The 14283-nt window shown below is 37.5% G+C and overlaps 1 pseudogene across 1 annotated transcript in view; it reads right to left on the bottom strand.

Annotated features, from left to right (window-relative positions):
• Nucleotides 1–1414, bottom strand: part of LOC308620799 (protein phosphatase 1D-like) — a 34648-nt pseudogene extending 33234 nt beyond the window's left edge. The window contains exon 1 of the transcript in view: nt 1382–1414. The product of the transcript in view is annotated as a protein phosphatase 1D-like (transcript). The remainder of the gene's footprint in view (nt 1–1381) is intronic.
• Nucleotides 1415–14283: the final 12869 nt, after the last annotated feature.

Genomic DNA, 14283 nt, shown 5'->3' with positions numbered 1-14283 from the left:
AATGATCCCCCATGCTAACTGACATAATAGACCCCCACTGTATATTTGTTGAATGAATGTATGCTCCAATGTGTAAGTCTATTCACATTATTTCAAAATTCAGTCCAAATGCACTTCCATCAGGAAGTGTTCAAAAAATTATCTTTTGCTTCTGCCTGAGCTCTAAAGATACCTGCTTTCTATATTCCTCACTTGTCATTCTTGTCATTTATTGGCTGAATTATTATTTCAGACTTAAAGTTGTACCCTTAGGCTTACAGTCTAATGGGAGAGAAAAGCATGCGAACCACTAATTGCAATGTAGTTTAGAAGATGCTAGGATAGGTATGTCCAAAGTACTATGGAAAAGGAGATGATGAGACAAGCTTCTGATATATTTATGAAAGCTCTATAGAGGCGAGGCCATGTGGACAGTATCTTGTTGTTGAATGAGAAGAATTTTGACAAATGAGAACTGATAGGAAATTTAGTTCATTCAGGGCCCCAAGTCAAAATGTCATTAAGCGAAGATAGCCTGAATTTCCTGCTAATTTTATAATTTCCTTATGTGCAACGTGGAGATATATTCTCTCTCTCTCCCCCTCCCCTGCTCTTCTTCTTTTTTTTTTTTTTTCTTTCTCATTTTAAAGCAAGGTCTTAAGCTGTTTCCTAAACACAAGTCTTTCTACAGCAATGAATTTGGCAGAGTATTGGCTGTGTAGAATTTAGTAGCCTATGTTCCCACTTCTCTTCTGTCACCTATCATATTGCAAATCTCAAAAACAGGACAAGAACCACATAACAAGTTTAACTTTGCAATATATTGCTATTTTTTCCCCTCCTCTTCTAGATTTTGACCCTGATACAAAGTACTCATATCATCTCTTTGCTTTGTACTTTCCCTGATGAAAGCAGATCCTTGACATTTTCTGATTGAAGAACTTGTTTTTGTTCTTACATTGCACCCAACAATTTATCAGCAACATGTTTGTGATTGGTTTGTAAATTTTAAAAAGGGGTAGGAGTTGTGAAAGTATGCCAACTGTACCAAGAAGGAACCAGATAAAATAGCCAAAACTCATTTCACTAACAAATTTTAAACAGTGTTTTATAAACAAAAAAATTATTTATTCTCATATTAATTAGAGTTACCATGATGAAATACTACAGACTGAATGGCTTAAACAGCAGTTTATTTTCTCATAGTTCTGAAGGCTAGAAGTCTAAGATCAGAGTTGACATCCTCTAAGGCCCCTCTTCTTGGCTTATAGATGGCCATCTTCTCCCTCCGTCTTCACCTTGTCATTTTTCTGTGCGTGTCTGTGTCTTAATCTCTCCTTATAAGGACACCAGTCATACTAGCTTAGGTTCCACCCCAATGCCCTCATTGAAGCTTAATTACCTCTTCAATGTCCGTAGTGCTAAACACATTCATGTCCTGAAGTACTGGATGTTAGAACTTCAACATATACATTTTGGAGGGACAGAATTCAACCCATTAACACTCCCATTCAGAAGGCAAAGGATATCTAAACCTGCTCAAGAGCACCTTGGGAGTAGAGTGAATGTGGTTAACTTCCCTGGAAGTTTCTGTAGGAAGGGGCAATGGGTGCTGAACTGTCTGGGGGAAAAAATCACTTGATAGAATGGGATCAATTGGAAAAGGTTACTGTGGCAAATGACCGTGTTATATGATAACTACTTTCAGGAGCATTGAAGAAGGTGAGGGCCAGAATTCATGTTTTTACTTGTTTAGTAGCAACGGAAGCTCTGCTGCTTTTTATTAAGGCTTTAGTTTTTGTGCTAGCTTCCGTTTTATCTGCTTCTTTCTTACTGCAACTTTAATATTTCTGGTGCTTTGTAAGTAATATTAAGAGTTATTTTATTTCACTGATGCAGTTGGTTTGAAGGCCAATGATGGATATTGTGACCAAAGGCAATGGCAGGCAAGGTAACTTTTCATCTGATCTTGAGGTTAAAAAAAGAAAAAGAAAATTCTGAGTGGTGACCAACGAATGGCAGATCATTCATTCTTTCATTCACTAAATTGCCTACTTACTCTCCTTCAGAGAGGGAGTTAGTAACTATAGCTAGTTAGTTCATTGATAAGAATGCCTGTGTTGAAGAGATTAGATACTGTCAAATCCAGAAATTCTCTCAAGTTGTTTTACCCTCCTTTCATCCATTCTTCCTTACCTTCTTCCTTTCAGGCTTCCTTCAATAAGCATATACTGAAAACCAGCTAATCCTAGGCAAGCATTAGGAGGAAAAAAGTCAAGTCCCCTGTACTACTGATGAAATACAGCAGGGGTCAGGAATTTTTTTCCAAAGGACCCAAGAGTAAATATTATAGGCTTTATGGTCTCTTTCAATTGCTATAGTGAAAAAGCAGCCACAGCCAATACTTACACAAATAGGTGTGGCTGTGCCTCAGTGAGATTTTATTTACACAAACAGGCAGCAAGTTGGCTGGCAGACCTGATATTCCAGTGCACACAAAATACCGGGGAGATGGTGGGGTGTACAAAAGGCTCTGGAGCTTAATCCTAAACTGCATCCCTTTTTAGCATTGCTAATTACCTAATTCAGTTACCTCATTTATAAATGTAGATATTGCTGTTTGCTTGCTTGATTTCAGTTATTATGAAGATCAAATTATACGAATGAGTGTATTTCAGTTTAAATCTATCCTTCTCTCTTTTTAGATTGATCTTCATAACCTTATAATATACTATCACCTCTAATCTTTGAGGGTAAGTTATATTCTTCTTTGTATATAACTAGAGAGCAGTAGTGAGACCAAGCAGAGAGCAGAGATCACCTTTCCATATCTTCTGTCCCTTATCATGCACTGTTTTGCAATGCATGTACATCAATATTCAATTTGATTCATTTTTCTATTTTCCACCATTTTTGAAACAGAAGAAATGTGGCACAGGATCACTAAAATGACAGGTCCAACATTGGAGTGGCCTCAACATAAGAATCTGCATTTTCTTATTACCTAACCAATTACAAAAACAAGATTTTTTAAATGAAAAGAAAAAGTAAAACAGAGACCCCTAAAATTGTAGTATGTATACAGAGAAGACCTACTTGCTTACAGTGAGAGTAACTTTACAGTATATAGGCATGCTTCTTCAATTTGCTAAGTGAATAATTTTATTGACTGAGAAAGATTTTAAGACTGTTAATATGATAATACAAGACAAGAAAGATATTTTCTGGTAAGATAGATTTGTCCCTTCACAATTTATTCCAAACAACAAAATGTCTGGAGTTTTTGCAAAAAAAGTACTCCCTACCTCTTTATCTAAATTTCCCATTTTCTTTATATGTGACATTTTGGTTCAGTGTTCTTGCTGTATTTTTTGTTTTTTCTTTAAATGGAATCATGTACTAATAGTCTCTTAATGTATAAGCTGCTTTAAAAATCCCATTCATCTTGAGGCCATTGTACATTTATCTTGGCTTCTCTGATGTAGCTTCTGGGCTATAATTTAACCTTCCTTCTGTATAACTGATGCTTACGAAGCTTCCAAAATTGCTATATTTTATTACTTGAAGATTTTAGCAAGTTTGAGTATATCACCTATACACTCTAGAGAAGGGTACTGGCTCATATTCTGCTCTATTAATGTTTATTTGGAAAATGCTCTCTTTGCATTCTTCCCTACAGTCACACAGCCCCATATACAAATTGTGAATGTAGACAGTGTGATGATGAAGAAAAGGTTAGGAATAACAGCTCTGTATCTTCATGGAGAAGCACTCCAATTTTAATTTCCAATCTTCCAAACTCTTAAGTGCTACCCCAAATGATCTTATCCATCCTATCTTCCTCTAATCCTCTTGTGAAGAAGATTCATTCCAGCCATACTGAATAGTGGTTCCCAACATGGCCAACACCTTCCAACCTCTCTCTGTTTTTTGTTTTAGTGTAGATTTTTTTTAAAAAATGAATTCTGACTTTAGGCAGAAAAGTCACACAGATAACCCTGGAGTATGTCCTAGTGCCCCAGGGCCACCTGTGTGTTCATCCAAGAAACTGGAACTGCAAAAGACTTTGATTCAAGACCTCAAAATCAGAGATTCTTTAATGAGTGGTCATAAATTGATAGCCCCTGCTACTCACTATACTCTTCTTATAAGGTAATAAATAGGCTACTTTATAAACAGCAAATATCCTGAGATGAGGCATCATAAATGCAGTTGGGTTGAGGTTTTCCATGCACTCTTTATGATCTATGAAATTAGATGATCTGGAATAATGGAATGGGCCAAGTGTCTAAGATTGAGCTAGTTTCTCTCAGCTATCTCTTATTTAGAAGGACTGAGGAGAGTTTTGAAATATTGGATAGAGTACAAGTATTTAAATTTGGCCTCCTGTAGTACATCCATGTGCCATTGAATAAGCTGCAGTGATGCTCTAAGACTCATTTGCTGTCTATAAATGTGGAGAAGGTGATAAAATAAGGCAGATACTACATGTGCCATTTACATTTGAGAGCCATGATAAATGTTCTTTCTCAACCTCTGGTCCTGTAAAAGCACATCCTGGGTTTCCTAGGCAAGTAGGGGCCACCCCCTTTGCCTTTTAACCTTGAGTTCCTTTAAAAAAAAAAGGCACATAACCTTTCTATATATACTGTAAAGAATCTCTCAAAACTACTTTTCCCAAAGTGGCAAATGTAACTGGAAGGCATTTTAAAACTTTTTAGCCTATCCAGTGGATTCAGATGTGCACTTACTTATTTCACGGAATACCTGACTCTAAAGGAACATATGTCTGGCATTTTGTTCTACTGAGGGTACTGCTCTTCATTTCCAGGGCATTCCCTTACATCTTTCTGCTAAATGTGTATTTTTGGCTAAAGAACATTTAGTTAGAATGTCAAAGCCCTAACTCTTGCACCAACTGAGGAGCTATTATCCAGTCTACTATCAATTAGGGTTTTTGTCTCCACTGTTACATAGACTTTTTTATCTAGTAGGCTAAAAATCCTTGAGTGGTTACATTCTTTCTAAATATACCCCAAATAGATTTAAGTAGTCATGCTCATGGCTTTACTGAATACTACTTTGATCCCTACTTCATCATCTACAAAGTTTTGAGGGGAATGTTGTCTCTAAGAGGTGGCCTCAGGCATTTTCATCTAACAGATTCATTTGAGAAACCACCAAAAGAAAGGAATGCCCATAAAAGAAGACCCTCACTCTTTACCCTCAAAGCTCCAATCCCTACACTGTTACTTAAAAAAAAAAAACAAAACCGGAAATTTTCTTAGAAGTTAGGTCAAGATAATAACAGCATTCACTAAGAAAAAAAAAATGAAAAAAAACCCCACAAACAAACAAACAAACAAAAAAAAGGTTTTGGCCATCTGCTCCTCCATGGGAAATCACCTGCTATACTCAGGACTCGTAATTTCTAAGGGGTGGGTCCTTGGCCAATTTATTTACCAGGAAAATCTCACTATCTCGAGTTCTGAATGCTCCTTGGGTCTTCATACACCTCAAGAACCAGTCCTCATGACCAATTAATTTGATGGTCACTACAGTAAATCTTTCTTGATGTGTGGTAGGTATAGGGAAACATTGAAAACTTTAACAAAATTGTATGAACAGAATGAGTCAGAAAGAGACAGTATCGAAAAATCCTCCTATAATAAATCCTTACATTATTTTCACAACGGTCTGTTTTTTCAACGATCATGGTGTGGCTATGTCAAATATCACTTCTTCCACTTTTCTGTCCTGAGTAAGAAGCAAGAGAGGCTTGAGTCCACATTACCCATCTCCCTCCTAACAACTTCTGGGCAACCCTTATAGCTTACAGGTTCACGTTTACCCAAATTCCCTGTACACAGAAGTGATTAATTTTACAAAGAAAAAATGAAAGATGCAATGGAATAAAAGGGAACTATTTACTATCTATGGATTCAGGTTCAGTATACCCTAGGCTATTGCTTTTTGAGACTTGTGCAAGTTAATCTAAAGATGGAACTGACTCAGATAAGTTGACTTTTGCAGATGGAAAAATCTCAGGAGCATATTACTCTTAAATAAGCATTTATAATCAATCTCTAATTCAAAATCTAGCAAAATTTCTCAGTTTTAAATCACAGTTTTATGCTTTAAAAATATCTTTGTATGTAAATTGTTTGTTTTTTCTAATACCCTGGTCATAATATATGACTCTTTTAAACTAATCAACTGTAACAAATTACATGAAATGGAATACCTGGCCCTGCACAGTTCCTTGGGTGCACACTGGGTAGTGATTGCTAAGATATGACTGGTCCCATCCTGAAATTCCTTTGGTATATTCTGCTAACATCTAAAACTTCTGTACTGTCAGATGACTCTTGTTCAAAGGTTGAGGACACCTCCCTTGCTGTTTTGGCCCAAGATCTTCTCTCAAAGGTACTTGTTGCTGTGTCATTTGTATCTTCCTTGGATTAGGTCCTGGAAGATCATCCCAAATTTGTTTTGGTTTTACTCTACTTGCTCCCCCCAGAGAATGCTTTGGCAAGCCGTACACTTTCAAACAAGTATTCACCATATAGGAATTGAGAGAGTCTCAAGAATCCTAGGTTAACTTCCCCACATGCCCACTTACTGGGTGATTATGAATTTCTACTTTTTAAACTATCCTGGGATGCCTCACTTAGCCAGATCCCCTGAATAACAGCACCCTTCACACTTCCCAATAGGATGGTGAGGCAAGGATCCCTTGTGAGTTCCACTTCCAGCAAGACAGCATGAGGAGCCTGTGTTCATCAGGATTATCCAGAGAAACAGAACCAATAGGATATATATATATATATATATATATATATATATATGGAACATAGGGAGGCTATATAGATATAAATATAGAGCTAGAGTCTAGAAAGACATTGAAGTTCTAGCTCTCAGTAATATGTTATGCTACATGACAGATAAAATTAAGGTTACCTATCAGCATATTTTATAATGGAGAGATTATCCTGGATTATCCATGTGGGCCCAATGTAATCACAAGGGTCTCTTAAGGTAGAAGAGTATGGCAGAAGAACATAGTCAGAGAGAGATGTGATGAAAGGATGGTGAGAAAGATGTAACATTGTTGGGGTTGAGATGGAGGAAGGGGGCCATGAGCCAAGGAATGTGGATTGTTCTCAAGAAACTGGAAAAAGTAAGGAAACGGATGTCACTACAGTTTCCAGGAACAAATAACACTCCCTTGAAACTTTGAATTTTGTCCACTGAGAGCCAGTGAGACTTCTGGCCTACAGAACTGTAAGATAATAAATTTGTGTTGGGTTAAGCCACCAAGTTTAATGGTTATCTGTTATAGTAGAAATTTTAAACTAATAATAATTTTAAAAGGCCTGTGCTCTTCTCTTTTTTTTTAACATCTTTATTGGAGTATAATTGCTTTACAATGGTGTGTTTCTGCTTTATAACATAGTGAATCAGTTATACATATACATACGTTCCCATATCTCTTCCCTCTTGTGTCTCCCTCCTTCCCAGCCTCTCTATCCCACCCCTCTAGGTGGTCAGCACCGAGCTGATCTCCTTGTGCTATGAGGCTGCTTCCCACTAGCTATCTGTTTTACATTTGGTAGTGTATATATCTCCATGCCACCCTCTCACTTTGTCCCAGCTTACCCTTCTCCCTCCCCATATCCTCAAGTCCATTCTCTAGTAGGTCTGTGTCTTTATTCCCATCTTACCCCTAGGTTCTTCATGACATTTTTTTTCTTAGATTCCATATATATGTGTTAGCGTACAGTATTTGTCTTTCTCTTTATGACTTACTTCACTCTGTATGACAGATTCTAGGTTCATCCACCTCACTACAAATAACTCAGTTTCGTGTCTTTTTATGGCTGAGTAATATTCCATTGCATATATGCCATATCTTCTTTATCCATGCATCCGATGATAGACATTTGGGTTGCTTCCACCTCCTGGCTATTGTAAATAGACCTGCAATGAACACTGTGGTACATGACTCTTTTTGAATTATGGTTTTCTCAGGGTATATGCCCAGTAGTGGGATTGCTGGGTCATATGGTAGGTCTATTTGTAGTTTTTTAAGGAATCTCCATACTGTTCTCCATAGTGGCTGTACCAATTCACATTCCCACCAGCAGTGCAAGAGTGCTTCCTTTTCTCCACACACTCTCCAGCATTTATTGTTTCTAGAATTTTTGATGATGGCCATTCTGACCGGTGTGAGATGATATCTCATTGTAGTTTTGATTTGCATTTCTCTAATGATTAATGATGTTGAGCATTCTTTCATGTGTTTGTTGGCAATCTGTATATCTTCTTTGCAGAAATGTCTATTTAGGTCTTCTGCCCATGTTTGGATTGGGTTCTTTGTTTTTTTGTTATTGAGCTGCATGAGCTGCTTGTAAATTTTGGAGATTAATCCTTTGTCAGTTGCTTCATTTGCAAATACTTTCTCCTATTCTGACGGTTGTCTTTTGGCCTTGTTTATCATTTCGTTTGCTGTGCAAAAGCTTTTAAGTTTTATTAGGTCCCATTTGTTTATTTTTGTTTTTATTTCCATTTCTCTAGGAGGTGGGTCAAAAAGGATCTTGCTGTCATTTATGTCATAGAGTGTTCTGCTTATGTTTTCCTCTAAGAGTTTGATAGTTTCTGGCCTTACATTTAGGTCTTTAATCCATTTTGAGCTTATTTTTGTGTATGGTGTTAGGGAGTGTTCTAATCTCATACTTTTACATGTCCCTATCCAGTTTTCCCAGCACCACTTACTGAACAGACTGTCCCTTCTCCACTGTACATTCCTGCCTCCTTTATCAAAGATAAGGTGACCATTTGTGCGTGGGTTTATCTCTGGGCTTTCTATCCTCTTTCATTGATCTATATTTCTGTTTCTATGCCAGAACCATACTGTCTTGATGACTGTAGCTTTGTAGTATAGTCTGAAGTGAGGGAGCCTGATTCCTCCAGCTCCGTTTTTCATTTTCAAGATTGCTTTGGCTATTCGGGGTCTTTTGTGTTTCCATACAAACTGTGAAATTTTTTGTTCTAGTTCTGTGAAAAATGCCAGTGGTAGTTTGATAAGGATTCTTTGAATCTGTAGATTGCTTTGAGTAGTAGAGTCATTTTCACAATGTTTATTCTTCCAATCCAAGAACATGGAATATCTCTCCATCTATTTGTATCATCTTTAATTTCTTACATCAGTGTCTTATAATTTTCTGCATAGAGGTCTTTTGTCTCCTTAGGTAGGTTTATTCCTACATATTTTATTCTTTTTGTTGCAATGGTACATGGGAGTGTTTTCTTGATTTCACTTTCGGATTTTTCATCATTAGTGTATAGGAATGCCAGAGATTTCTGTGCATTCATTTTGTATCCTGCTACTTCACTAAATTCATTGATTAGCTCTAGTAGTTTTCTGGTAGCATCTTTAGGATTCTCTATGTGTAGTATCATGTGATCTGCAAACAGTGACAGCTTTACTTCTTCTTTTCTGATTTGGATTCCTTTTATTTCCTTTTCTTCTCTGATTGCTGTGGCTAAAACTTCCAAAACTATGTTGAATAGTAGTGGTGAGAGTGGGCAACCTTGTCTTGTTACTGATCTTAGTGGAAATGGTTTCAGTTTTTCACCACTGAGTACGATGTTGGCTGTGGGTTTGTCATATATGGCCTTTATTATGTTGAAGAAAGTTCCTCTATGCCCACTTTCTGCAGGGTTTTTAACATAAATGGGTGTTGAATTTTGTCAAAAGCTTTCTCTGCATCTATTGAGATGATCATATGGTTTTTCTCCTTCAATTTGTTAATATGGTGTATCACATTGATTGATTTGCATATATTGAAGAATCCTTGCATTCCTGGAGTAAACCCCACTTGATCACGGTGTATGATCCTCTTAATGTGCTGTTGGATTCTGTTTGCTAGTATTTTGTTGAGGATTTTTGCATTTACGTTCATCAGTGATATTGGCCTGTAGTGTTCTTTCTTTGTGACATCTTTGTCTGGTTTTGGTATCAGTGTGATGGTGGCCTCATAGAATGAGTTTGGGAGTGTTCCTTCTTCTGCTATATTTTGGAAGAGTTTGAGAAGGTTGGGTGTTAGCTCTTCTCTAAATGGTTGATAGAATTCACCTGTGAAGCCGTCTGGTCCTGGGCTTTTGTTTGTTGGAAGATTTTTCATCACAGTTTCAATTTCAGTGCTTGTGATTGGTCTGTTCATATGTTCTATTTCTTCCTGATTCGGTCTTGGCAGGTTGTGCATTTCTAAGAATTTGTCCATTTCTTCCAGGTTGTCCATTTTATTGGCATAGAGTTGCTTATAGTAATCTCTCATTATCTTTTGTATTTCTGCAGTATCAGTTGTTACTTCTCCTTTTTCAGTTCTAATTCTATTGATTTGAGTCTTCTCCCTTTTCTTCTTGATGAGTCTCGCTAATGGTTTATCAATTTTGTGTATCTTCTCAAAGAACCAGCTTTTAGTTTTATTGATGTTTGCTATCATTTCCTTCATTTCTTTTTCATTTATTTCTGATCTGATATTTATGATTTCTTTCCTTCTGCTAACTTTGTGGTTTTTTGTTCTTCTTTCTCTAATTGCTTTAGGTGCAAGTTTAGGTTGTTTATTCCAGATGTTTCTTGTTTCTTAATGTAAGATTGTATTGCTATAAACTTCCCTCTTAGAACTGCTTTTGCTGCATCCCATAGGTTTTGGGTCGTCGTGTCTCCATTGTCATTTGTTTCTAGGTATTTTTTGATTTCTTCTTTGATTTCTTCAGTGATCACTTCATTATTAAGTAGTGTATTGTTTAGCCTCCATGTGTTTGTATTTTTTACAGATCTTTTCCTGTAATTGATATCTAATCTCATAGCGTTGTGGTCTGAAAAGACACTTGATACGATTTCAATTTTCTTAAATTTACCAAGGCTTGATTTGTGACCCAAGATATGATCTATCCTGGAGAATGTTCCATGAGCACTTGAGAAAAATGTGTATTCTGTTGTTTTTGGATGGAATGTCCTATAAATATCAATTAAGTCCATCTTGTTTAATGCATCATTTAAAGCTTGTGTTTCCTTATTTATTTTCATTTTGGATGATTTGTCCATTGGTGAAAGTGGGGTGGTAAAGTCCCCTACTATGAATGTGTTACTGTCGATTTCCCCTTTTATGGCTGTTAGTATTTGCCATATATATTGAGGTGCTCCTATGTTTGGTGCATAAATATTTACAATTGTTATATCTTCTTGGATCGATCCCTTGATCATTATGTAGTTTCCTTCATTATTTCTTGTAATAGTCTTTATTTTAAAGTCTATTTTGTCTGATATGGGAATTGCTACACCAGCTTTTTTTTTTTTTTTTTTTTGAGGTACATGGGCCTCTCACTGCTGTGGCCTCTCCTACTGCGGAGCACAGGCTCCGGACGCACAGGCTCAGTGGCCATGGCTCACAGGCCTAGCCGTTCCATGGCATGTGAGATTTTCCTGCACCAGGGCACGAACCCGTGTCCCTTGTATCGGCCGGCGGACCCCCAACCACTGCGCCACCATGGAAGTCCCCAGCTTTCTTTTGATTTCCATTTGCATGGAATATCTGTTTCCATCCACTCACTTTCAGTCTGTATGTGTCCCTTGGTTTGAAGTGGATCTCTTGTAGACAGCATATATATGGGTTTGTTTTTGTATGCATTCAGCCAGTCTGTGTCTTTTGGTGGGAGCCTTTAATCCATTTATATTTAAGGTAATTATCGATATGTATGTTCCTCTTCCCATATTCTTAATTGCTTTGGGTTTGTTATTGTAGGTCTTTTCCTTCTCTTGTGTTTCTTGCCTAGAGAAGTTCCTTTAGCATTTGTTGTAAAGCTGGTTTGGTGGTGCTGACCTCTCTCAGCTTTTCCTTGTATGTAAAGGTTTTAATTTCTCCATGAAATCTGAATTAGATCCTTGCTGGGTAGAGTAATCTTGGTTGTAGGTTTTTCTCCTTCATCACTTTAAATATGTCCTGCCACTCCCTTCTGGCTTGCAGAGTTTCTGCCGAAAAGTCAGCTGTTAACCTTATGGGGATTCCCTTGTATGTTATTTGTTGTTTTTCCCTTGTTGCTTTTAATATTTTTTCTTTTTATTAAATTTTTGATAGTTTGAGTAATATGTTTCTTGGCATGTTTCTCCATTGATTTATCCTGTATGGGACTGTCTTTGATTTCTGGACTTGATTATTTCCTTTCACATATTAGGAAAGTTTTCAACTGTAATCTCTTCAAATATTTTCTCAGTCCTTTTCTTTTTCTCTTCTTCTTCTGGGACCCCTATATTTCGAATATTGGTGTGTTTAATGTTGTCCCAGGAGTCTCTGAGACTGTCCTCATTTCTTTTCATTCTTTTTTCTCTATTCTGCTCTGCAGTAGTTATTTCAAGTGTTTTATCTTCCAGGTCACTTATCCGTTCTTCTGCCTCAGTTATTCTGCTATTGATCCCTTCTAGAGTATTTTTAATTTCATTTATTGTGTTGTTCATCGTTGCTTGTTTCATCTTTAGTTCTTCTAGATCCTTGTTAAATGTTTCTTGCATTTCCTCTTTTCTATTTCCAAGATTGTAGATCATCTTTACTATCATTATTCTGAATTCTTTTTCAGGTAGACTGCCTATTTCCTCTTCATTTGTTAGGTCTGGTGGCTTTTTATCTTGCTTCTTCATCTGCTGTGTGTTTTTCTGTCTTCTCATTTTGCTTATATTACTGTGTTTGGGGTCTCCTTTTTGCAGGCTGCAGGTTCGTAGTTCCCGTTGTTTTTGGTTTCAGTCCCCAGTGGATAAAGTTAGTTCAGTGGGTTGTGTAGGCTTCCTGGTGGAATGGACTAGTGCCTGTGTTCTGGTTGATGAGGCTGGATCTTGTCTTTCTCGTGGGCACGTCTACATCTGGTGGTGTGTTTGGGGGTGTCTGTGACCTTATTATGATTTTAGGCAGCCTCTCTGCTAGTGTGTGGGGTTGTGTTCCTGTCTTGCTAGTGTTTGGCATAGGGTATCCAGCACTGTACCTTGCTGGTCGTTGAGTGAAGCTGGGTGTTGGTGTTGAGCTGGAGATCTCTGGGAGATTTTTGCCGTTTGATATTATGTGGAGCTGGGAGGTCTCTTGTGGACCAGCATCCTGATGTTGGCTCTCTCATCTCAGAGGCACAGCACTGACTCCTGGCTGCAGTACCAAGAGCCTTTCATCCACATGGCTGGAGACGGCTTATCTTGTAACAGGAATGCTGGGGAACCAGAAGTGCTTCAGCAGAACATTTCAGAGGCACCTTGGAGTAGAACTTTTCCAGGTGGCTGTCTCTTTTCCTCCGCTTCAATGAAGGGAGGTGAATGAGGGGAAATAACTCAGTGGATGACTCCTTCTTGGGTGCATTACCTGTTTTCAGGACTTAATGAAGCTCAGCCTCTTGATGTCTCATTGCAGAAAGAATTCAATGAGAGACCAAGTGATAGTTAAGAAGTGGATTTATTTAGAGAGAAACACATTCCACAGACAGAGTGTGGGCCATCTCAGAAGGTGAGAAAGGACTCTCTTCTTTTAATTTTCCTTATTCCACTACTATTTTGTTACTGGTTGAAAAATAATTAAGTACTTTACAAAACCAATTTGGGTTCTCTTTGAGCTGACTATGTGAGCAAACCACATTACTTGAAATAATGTCTCAGGCACAAGCTTTTAAAAAAATCTATCATTAAAATATCAATTTTAGCCTTTGTAGTAATTTAATAACTTTCCCTACCTAAACCCTGGAAAGTATCCTTTTCATTTATAATAAGGACCCCATTCTTGATCATGAATAAAATCTATTATCATTCTGGGGTGAAGCCACAGTCTGGACTCATATCTAGCTGTTATCAGGATTTGCTTAACCTTCTAATTCTTGACAAAATAGTGCTGTTATGGGTTGAGTTGTACCCCCCAATTCATATGTTGAGGTCCTAAGCTCCAGTGCCTCAGAATGTGACTTTATTAGGAAATAGGGTCATTGCAGATGTAAATAGTTAAAGTAAGATTAAGTCATATTGGAGTAGGATGGGCCCCTAATGCAATATGACTGGTGTTCTTATAAAAAGAAGAAATTTGGATACAGACACACACAAACATGTATAACACTATATAAAAATGAAGGCAGAGATTGAGGTGATGCTTCTGCAGGTCAAAGAATGATAAAGATTATCAGCAACCCACTAGAAGCTAGGGGAGAGGCAATGAACAGATTCTTCCTCACAGCCCTCAAAAGGAACCAACCTCATCAATCTGTTGACCTCAGATTTCT

The sequence above is a fragment of the Mesoplodon bidens genome, assembly GCF_964165515.1.
Source record: "Mesoplodon bidens genome assembly, chromosome: 7".
NCBI classification, from domain to species: domain Eukaryota; kingdom Metazoa; phylum Chordata; class Mammalia; order Artiodactyla; family Ziphiidae; genus Mesoplodon; species Mesoplodon bidens.
The sequence above is the reverse complement of the archived record's forward strand: the minus strand, read 5'-3'. Positions and strand labels throughout refer to the sequence as shown.